A 9050-nucleotide genomic window follows, 5' to 3' on the forward strand; every position below is an offset into this window, starting at 1 on the left:
CTTGACTATAGAGTAAAAATCCTATTGCACTCGTGGGTTATGTAAAGGGTCAGAGATCTTGTGGTCCATTACTCATTTTCACAACTTAATTTGGACTCCTCCTCGAAGCTGCAGCATGCCGTCGCGCGTAAAGAGCATTCGTTTGAAAGAATTACTGGATCAACAGCCATTCCTTTATTTTTTTTGCATACATTTCTTTGAGTAGGCTGTACTTAGAATCTTGATATCCGCATTTTACATGAAAGCACATATTTTGAACCAAAGCGACGAATCCACAGTTATTCAGAATTCAAGGCTGTTTAAAGAGTGAGTCTGTATCTAGAAAAACAGCAACGGTACACAAAAAACCGCAAAAGCACTGCTGCAAATAAACAAACACTTTCTTAATGAATATGTGCGGACGGAATCTGAGCCTTGAGAAGGCTTACCAGCAAGTGAATTAGTAGGTGACTTATGTTGCCTGTAGTCGACTCGCTCGCAACAATTCGAGCGTCACTCCTGACCTGGAGGAAATGTAGCCCCAAAGGCCGGTAGATGGCGAAATTGAGTCGTGTCATTTTACCATCCAAATGCATTGTATGCAGCCGGCAATACACTCATATCCCTCGTGGACCGGTTCGTACCTACAACATTCTCCATTCCGACTGCATAGGTTTTGATTTCCTCAACTCTGTTTAATGGAGAGAAGGCGAAAAAAAAACAATGAAAATATGCCTACTTTGTTTTTGAAACACCACTATCCACCACCATGCTAGATGCTAAATGCTAAGCAAATTAAAATTTAAAAAAATTGTACTGAAATCATAAGCTACAGCTAGCTAGCACTGCAGTGCATAAAATGTGGTGAGTAGGTGGCTCAAAGAGAAAAACAATATTTGAACAGTTTGTAACAAATACATTTATTGAAAAATGAAGGAGAAGCGAGAGAGTGAGAGCTAGCTATATTTCATTAAAAAAAATCACTTTCACTTACTTCAAAACACATTTTTGAGAGTATCAGAGGTGTAAAAGAGTGGGGGGCAATGCAAATAGTCTGGCTAACCATTTGATTAGGTATTCAAGAGTCTTATGGCTTGGGGGTAGAAGCTGTTTAGAAGCCTCTTGGACCTAGACTAGGCGCTCAAGTACCGCTTGCCGTGCAGTAGCACAGAGAACAGTCTGACTAGACGGCTGGAGTCTTTGACAATTTTTAGGGCCTTCCTCTGACACCGCATGGTATAGAGGTCCTTAATGGCAGGAAGCTTGGCCCCAGTGATGTACTGGGCCGTTCGTACTGCCATCTGTAGTGCCTTGCGGTTGGAGGCCGAGCAATTGCCATACCAGGCAGTGATGCAACCAGTCAGGATGCTCTCGATTGTGCAGCTGTAAAACCGTTTGAGGATATGAGGACCCATGCCAAATCTTTTCAGTCTCCTGAGGGGGAATAGGTTTTGTCGTGCTCTCTTCACAACTGTCTAGGTGTGCTTGGAGCATGTTAATTTGTTGGTGATGTGGACACCAAGGAACTTGAAGCTCTCAACCTGCTCCACTGCAGCCCCGTCGATGAGAATGGGTGCATGCTCAGTCCTCTTTTTCCTGAAGTCCACAATCATCTCCTTTGTCTTGATCACGTTGAGGGAGAGGTTGTTGTCCTGGCACCACACGGCCAGGTCTCTGACCTCCTCCCTATAGGCTGTCTCGTCGTTGTCGGTGATCAGGCCTACCACTGTTGTGTCATCTGCAAACTTAATGATGGTGTTGGAGTTGTGCCTGGCTGTGCAGTCATGAGTGAAGAGGGAGTACAGGAGGGGACTGAGCACGCACCCCTGAGGGGCCCCTGTGTTGAGGATCAGTGTGGCGGATGGGGCGGCCCGTCAGGAAGTCCAGGATCCAGTTGCAGAGGGAGGTGTTTAGTCCCAGGGTCCTTAGATTATTGATGAGCTTTGAGGGCACTATGGTGCTGAACGCTGAGCTGTAGTCAATGAATGGCATTCTCACATAGGTGTTCATTTTGTCCAGGTGGAAAGGGCAGTGTGGAGTGCAATAGAGATTGCATCAACTCTGGATCTGTTGGGGCGGTATGCAAATTGGAGTGGGTCTAGGCTTTCTGGATAATGGTGTTGATGTGAGCCATGACCAGCCTTTCAAAGCACTTCATGGCTACAGACGTGAGTGCTATGGGTCAGTAGTCATTTTGGCAGGTTACCTTAGTGGTCTTGGGCACAGGCACTATGGTGGTCTGCTTAAAACATGTTGGTATTACAGACTCGGACATGGAGAGGTTGAAAGTGTCAGTTTAGACACTTGCCAGTTGGTCAGCGCATGCTCGCAGTACACATCCTGGTAATCTGTCTGGCCCTGCCGCCTTGTGAATGTTGACCTGTTTTAAGGTCTTACTCACATCGGCTGCAGAGAGCGTGATCACACAGTCTTCTGGAACAGCTGGTGCTCTCATGCATGTTTCAGTGTTATTTGCCTCGAAGCGAGCATAGAAGTAGTTTAGTTCGTCTGGTAGGCTTGTTTCACTGGGCAGCTCTCGGCTGTGCTTCCCTTTGTAGTCTGTAATGGTCTGCAAGCTCTGCCACATCCGACGAGTGTCAGAGCCGGTGTAGTACGATTCAATCTTAGTCCTGTATTGACGCTTTGCCTGTTTGATGGTTCGTCTGAGGGCATAGCGGGATTTCTTATAAGCTTCCGGGTTAGAGTCCCGCTCCTTGAAAGCGCAGCTCTGGCCTTTAACTCAGTGAGGATGTTGCCTGTAATCCATGGATTTTGGTTGTGGTATGTACGTATGGTCACTGTGGGGATGACGTCATCGATGCACTTATTGATGAAGTCAATAACTGATGTGGTGTACTCCTCAATGACATCGGCAGAATCCCGGAACATATTCCAGTCTGTGCTAGCAAAACAGTCCTGTAGCTTAGCATCTGCTTCATCTGACCACTTTTTATTGATCTAGTGACTGGTGTTTCCTGCTTAAATTTTTGCTTGTAAGCAGGGATCAGGAGGATAGAATTATGATCAGATTTGCCAAATGGAGGTCGATGGCGAGGGAGAGCTTTGTATGCGTCTTTGTGTGTGGAGTAAAGGTGGTCCAGTGTTTTTTTTTCTCCTCTGGTTGCACATTTAACATGCTGATATAAATTTGGTTATAACGGATTTAAGTTTCCCTTCCTTACAGTCCCCGGCTACTAGGAGCGCCACCTCTGGGTGAGCGTTTTCTTGTTTGCTTATGGACGGAATACAGCTCATTCAATGCTGTCTTAGTTCCAGCCTCTGACAGGGGTGGTATGTAAACAGCCACGAAAAATACAGATGAAAACTCTCTAGGTAGATAGTGTGGTCTATAGCTTATCATGAGATACTCTACCTCAGGCGAGCAATAGCTTGAGACTTCCTTAGATATCGTGCACCAGCTGTTATTTACAGAAATACGTACTCCACCGCCCCTTGTCTTACCAGACGCCGCTGTTCTATCCTGCCGGTGCAGAGTATAACCAGCCAGCTGTATGTTGATAGTGTCATCGTTCAGCCATGACTCCGTGAAGCATAAGATATTACAGTTTTGAATGTCCCGTTGGTAGTTTAGTCTTCTGCGTAGGTCATCTATTTTATTCTCCAAAGATTGCACATTTTCTAGCAGAATGGAAGGTAGTGGGGGTTTATTCGATCGCCTAAGAATTCTCAGAAGGCAGCCCGTCCTCCTGCCCCTTTTTCTCCGCCTCCTCTTCACGCAAATCACAGGGACTGTTCCCGAGAAAGCAGTATATCGTTTGCGTCGGGCTTGTCAGACTCGTTAAAGGAAAAAAAGGATTCTGCCAGTATGTGGTGAGTAATCGCAGTCCTGATGTCCAGAAGTTATATCGGTCATAAGAGACGGTAGCTAGCGAATGCTGTTGGCTAGTTTAGCCTACTCAAACACCCGGTTCAAACAGAGAGGGATGCTATGTTAGCTAGCTGGCTATGGCTATCCAACACTGGAACTCTTCCAAGTCAAGGTAAGCGTTTGGTTTTATTAATTTATTGCCACCGGGGCCCGCCAGTGTAACTGCTAAACTGATTACTGACTGTACACTACTGCTAATGTGTTAGTTTACTAATGTGTTAGTTCTATTAGCTATGCTGACTATGATGTTAGCTAGCTAATATTGTGACAACGATGTAGGCTGTCTCTGCCGGTTAGTGATACGATATGAAGGTTTGGCCTGGTCACAAACAGCTGATGTGTTGTGCACTGAAGTCCACAAGTGAAGGGGTAAAGTTGAGAGAGGAGGAGAGCGCGTAGATGCGAGAAGGAATTACAACGAGAAAAGTGATCATGCTGTTTGCTGCTATGAAAGTGAACTGTGTTTTCTTGTAATCAGGGGTGTATTCATTCTGCTGATTATGTTGAAAAACGTTTCTTAAAAGGAAGCAAACGAAACGGGGATAAACATACCTGAATTTGTCCAATAAAAACTCTATTTTGCAACTGTTGGACTAATGATTACACCCTAGATCAGTTAGATGCAGGCAAGAGTGTGCAAGGCAGTATTGAATGTGTCACTGTGTGTCACCTTGATTACAAAAAAATATCTCTACCTGTGCACCTACGTTGTAAACTTTCATTCATAGGCTAGGTTGTAGCAACCTCATTGTGGGGTATAGGGAAAATTTGAGTATCATGTAGTAGCCTAAACCTATCGATGTTACTTTGAGCTCGGTGAATGGAATATGAATGACAGTCATCCAATATGCTGTAAAAGAAATAAGGCCATGCTCATCAAAAAAATCATTGTCCTCCCTCATCTTAAACGGCACCAACCTCCACTGATCTGGCTATATGAGAAATATATGATGATAAGGGTTACGTGCAATGTGTGTATTATGTTGAGTGTGTACTGTACAGTGTTTACTTTGTATACAGCATGAAAGTGTCTAAGAAAATGTTCCCCTTGGGACATTTTATCAGACCAACAGCGGCATTGCGTTTTGATACACCTGAAGTAGGGCTACATTAATTTCCAGTGGAACTCTGCATTTGCCTTGCAGCATTGCATTTCAGAGGCAGTTGCAGTGCGTTCTGTGTGGTACATATTGTGCAGTACATTGTATAAATCCAACGTATGCATCGAATTGTATGGTAGATGGTAAATACATGTGTTCAGCATAGTTGTGTAGTGACGCAAATGGTACACAATGATGCTGTCGGTATGCATCATTCGTGAAGCACGACAAATACACTGCCTTTCACTTTCATATTTTGAATAGGGCAATATTTTATATATACACTGAACTAAAATATAAACCCAATATGTAAAGTGTTGGTCCCATGTTTCGTTAGCAGAAATGTTCCATACTCACAAAAAGCTTTTTTCTCTAAAATGTTGTGCACAAATTTGTTTATATCCCTTTTACTGATCATTTCTCCTAACAGGTGTGGCATATCAAGAAGCTGATTAAACAGCATGATTATTACACAGGTGTTCGGGACAAAAAAAGGCCACTTTAAAATGTGCATTTGCCTTACAAAGCAACAATCCCACAGATGTCTCAAGTTTTGAGGGAGCGTGCAATTGGCATGCTGACTGACGGAATGTCCACCAGAGCTGTTGCCAGATAATTGAATGTCATTTTCTCTACTATACGCTGCCTCCAATGCCGTTTTAGAGAATTTGGCTGTACATCCAACCGGCCTCACAACCGCAGACTACGTGTAACCACGCTAGCCCAGGGCCTCTCCATCTGGCTTCTTCACCCGTAGGATCGTCAGAGGGGGGAGTATTTCTGTCTGTAATAAAGCCCTTTTGTGGGGAAAACTCATTCTGATTGGCTGGGCCTGGCTGCAAAATGGGTGGGCCTTTGCTCTCCCAGGCCCACCCATGGCTGCACCCCTGCCCATTCATGTGAAATCCATAGATTAGAGCAAAATGAATTTACAGTTGAAGTCAGAAGTTTACATACACCTTAGTCCAATACATTTAATCTCAGTTTTTCACAATTCCTGACATTTAATCCTAGTAAAAATTCCCTGTCTTAGGTCAGTTAGGATCACCACTTTATTTTAAGAATGTGAAATGTCAGAATAATAGTAGAGAGAATGATTTATTTCAGCTTTTATTTCTTTCATCACATTCCCAGTGGGTCAAACGTTTACATACACTCAATTAGTATTTGGTAGCATTGCCTTTAAATTGTTTAACTAGGGTCAAATGTTTTGGGTAGCCTTCCACAAGCTTCCCACAATAAGTTGGGTGAATTTTGGCCCATTCCTCCTGGCAGAGCTGGTGTAACTGAGTCAGGTTTGTAGGCCTCCTTGCTCGCACACGCTTCTTCAGTTCTGCCCACAAATGTTCTATAGGATTGAGGTCAGGGCTTTGTGATGGCAACTCCAATACCTTGACTTTGTTTTCCTTAAGCCATTTTTCCACATCTTTGTAAGTATGCTTGGGGTCATTGTCCATTTGGAAGACCCATTTGCGACCAAGCTTTAACTTCCTGACTGATGTCTTGAGATGTTGCTTCAATATATCCACATCATTTTCCTGCCTCATGATGCCATCTATTTTGTGAAGTGCACCAGTCCCTCCTGCAGCAAAACACCCCCACAACATGATGCTGCCACCCCCGTGCTTCACGGTTGGGATGGTGTTCTTCGGCTTGCAAGCATCCCCCTTTTTCCTCCAAACATAACAATGGTCATTATGGCCAAACATTTCTATTTTTGTTTCATCAGACCAGAGGACATTTCTCCAAAAAGTACGATCTTTGTACCCATGTGCAGTTGCAAACCGCAGTCTGGCTTTTGTATGGTGGTTTTGGAACACTGGCTTCTTCCTTTCTGAGCGGCCTTTCAATTTACGTCGATATAGGACTCGTTTTACTGTGGATATAGATACTTTTGTACCGGTTTCCTCCAGCAACTTCACAAGGTCCTTTGCTGTTGTTCTGGGATTGATTTGCACTTTTCGCACCAAAGTACATTCATCTCTAGGAGACAGAATGCGTCTCCTTCCTGAGCGGTATGACAGCTGCGTGGTCCCATGGTGTTTATGTACTACTGTTTGTACAGATGAATGTTGTACCTTCAGGCGTTTGGAAATTTCTCCCAATGATGAACCAGACTTGTGGAGGTCTACAGTTTTTTTTCTGAGGTCTTGGCTGATTTCTTTTGATTTTCCCATGATGTCAAGCAAAGAGGCACTGAGTTTGAAGGTAGGCCTTGAAATACATCCACGGGTACACCTCCAATTGACTCAAATTATATCAATTAGCCTATCAGAAGCTTCTAAAGCCATGACATCATTTTCTGGAATTTTCCAAGCTGTTTAAAGGCACAGTCAACTTAGTGTATGTAAACTTCTGACTCACTGGAATTGTGATACAGTGAATTATAAGTGAAATAATCTGTCTGTAAACAATTGTTGGAAGAATTACTTGTGTCATGCACAAAGTAGATGTCCTAACCGACTTGCCAAAACTATAGTTTGTTAATAAGAAATTTGTGGAGTGGTTGAAAAACGAGTTTAAATTACCTAAGTGTATGTAAACTTCTGACTTCAACTGTATTTCAATTGACTGATTTCCTTATATGAACTGTAACTCAGTAAAATTTTAGAAATTGTTGCGTTTATATTGTTGTTCAGTGTATATATAAATATATGATGATATAACATTCATCAAAGCCTCTCAGTGAAGGCTACATGTATTGATTATTTAACAATATGCAGTTAGCCTATGTAGCGTTTCATATCGGACTTTTAAAACTCTAGGCTAACATTATTAGGATACGCTATATAACGTTTTATATTAGTAGGCCTATTGCATGAGGAGTTCAAACCTTTGACAACTGTTGAATGCTTAAAGGTAGACTCAGCGAAATGACGTTGCCACGGGCAGCACCGCAGATATTGGTCTTGTTCAACATTGCAGCCGATGGTGCAGGCGACTGCCAACTGACTGATCTGCAAAGAATCTTACATCATAAATAACTCGTTATTATTTGTAGATCAATTTACCTATGATACATTACAGTTTTGATCCTCTTGAATACGTGCATTGAGATGAGCAAGATGCAAGACTCTCCCACAGTCACAAACAGTATCTGCACATGTGCACGGGTTCGCTGTTCGCAGCATGGTAGCCAGGGCACCAAAGCAGCAGGAGTTGAGCCTCAATTTGACCCATTATGCCAGTGGTCACCAACCTTTTCTGAGTCAAGATCACTTTCACAGTCAAAAAGCAAGCCGAGATCTACCACTCAGAATCTTTTTTTTTTAAATGACTTAAAAAAGCTTTGATAACAAAGTAGATAATTTGGTGTAGGACTTGCCAGGCAGCACAGCTCAGCATGCATTTAAATCATTTGCTAATAATTGGCTTTTTTATTTTACTGGACTGATGAAACCTGCATCTGATGGTCATGGTGCTTTTAAGACAACTGGGAACTCTGAAAAAAAATGTTAAATCATAACGTCAGTGATCTTCAGGTCGGAAAATTGTAGCGATGAAAAGATGCCCTAGTTGGACTTGGAATCCCGAGTTGGATGACCGTTCAAAAGATTTTTCCATGTCGGATCTCATTTCTTTCCGAAGTTCCCAGTTGTCTTGAACTCACTGAAGTCAGTAGTCTGACATTTCAGAGTTTCCAGTTGTTTTGAACAAGGCATTAGTCTCAGCGGAGGGAGGGAAAGAGTGGTAGAGGGTCCACGTCTCACGGTCCCTGCTCTCTCTTTTCTTTCCTCCGGTGAGCCTGGCCAGAGAGAGTGGACACCTTCTTCCACCTGATGGCAAAACTCGAGTCGCACAGCATCTGCCTCATGCCCAAATTTATTTTGTTCCTATGACCAGAGAAAGTGAAATATTCCTTGGTATTAAAATAGAGATGACGATCTGCTACTGCTAATTCATTGCAGCATGAGTGGAAGTAGGTACAAGCCATTTCATGTTTTGTAATAGTGTTAAATAAAGAAAAGTGTTGACCTTGCTGAGTAAAAATGTTGACATGAACTCACTCATAAAAACAGCATCTCTTTACTGTATTCTTTGACAGTCTGTCTGGTAATGTTTTGAAAAGTTATGAAATCTCA

Source organism: Salvelinus namaycush, chromosome 4, assembly GCF_016432855.1.
Source record: "Salvelinus namaycush isolate Seneca chromosome 4, SaNama_1.0, whole genome shotgun sequence".
NCBI classification, from domain to species: Eukaryota; Metazoa; Chordata; class Actinopteri; order Salmoniformes; family Salmonidae; genus Salvelinus; species Salvelinus namaycush.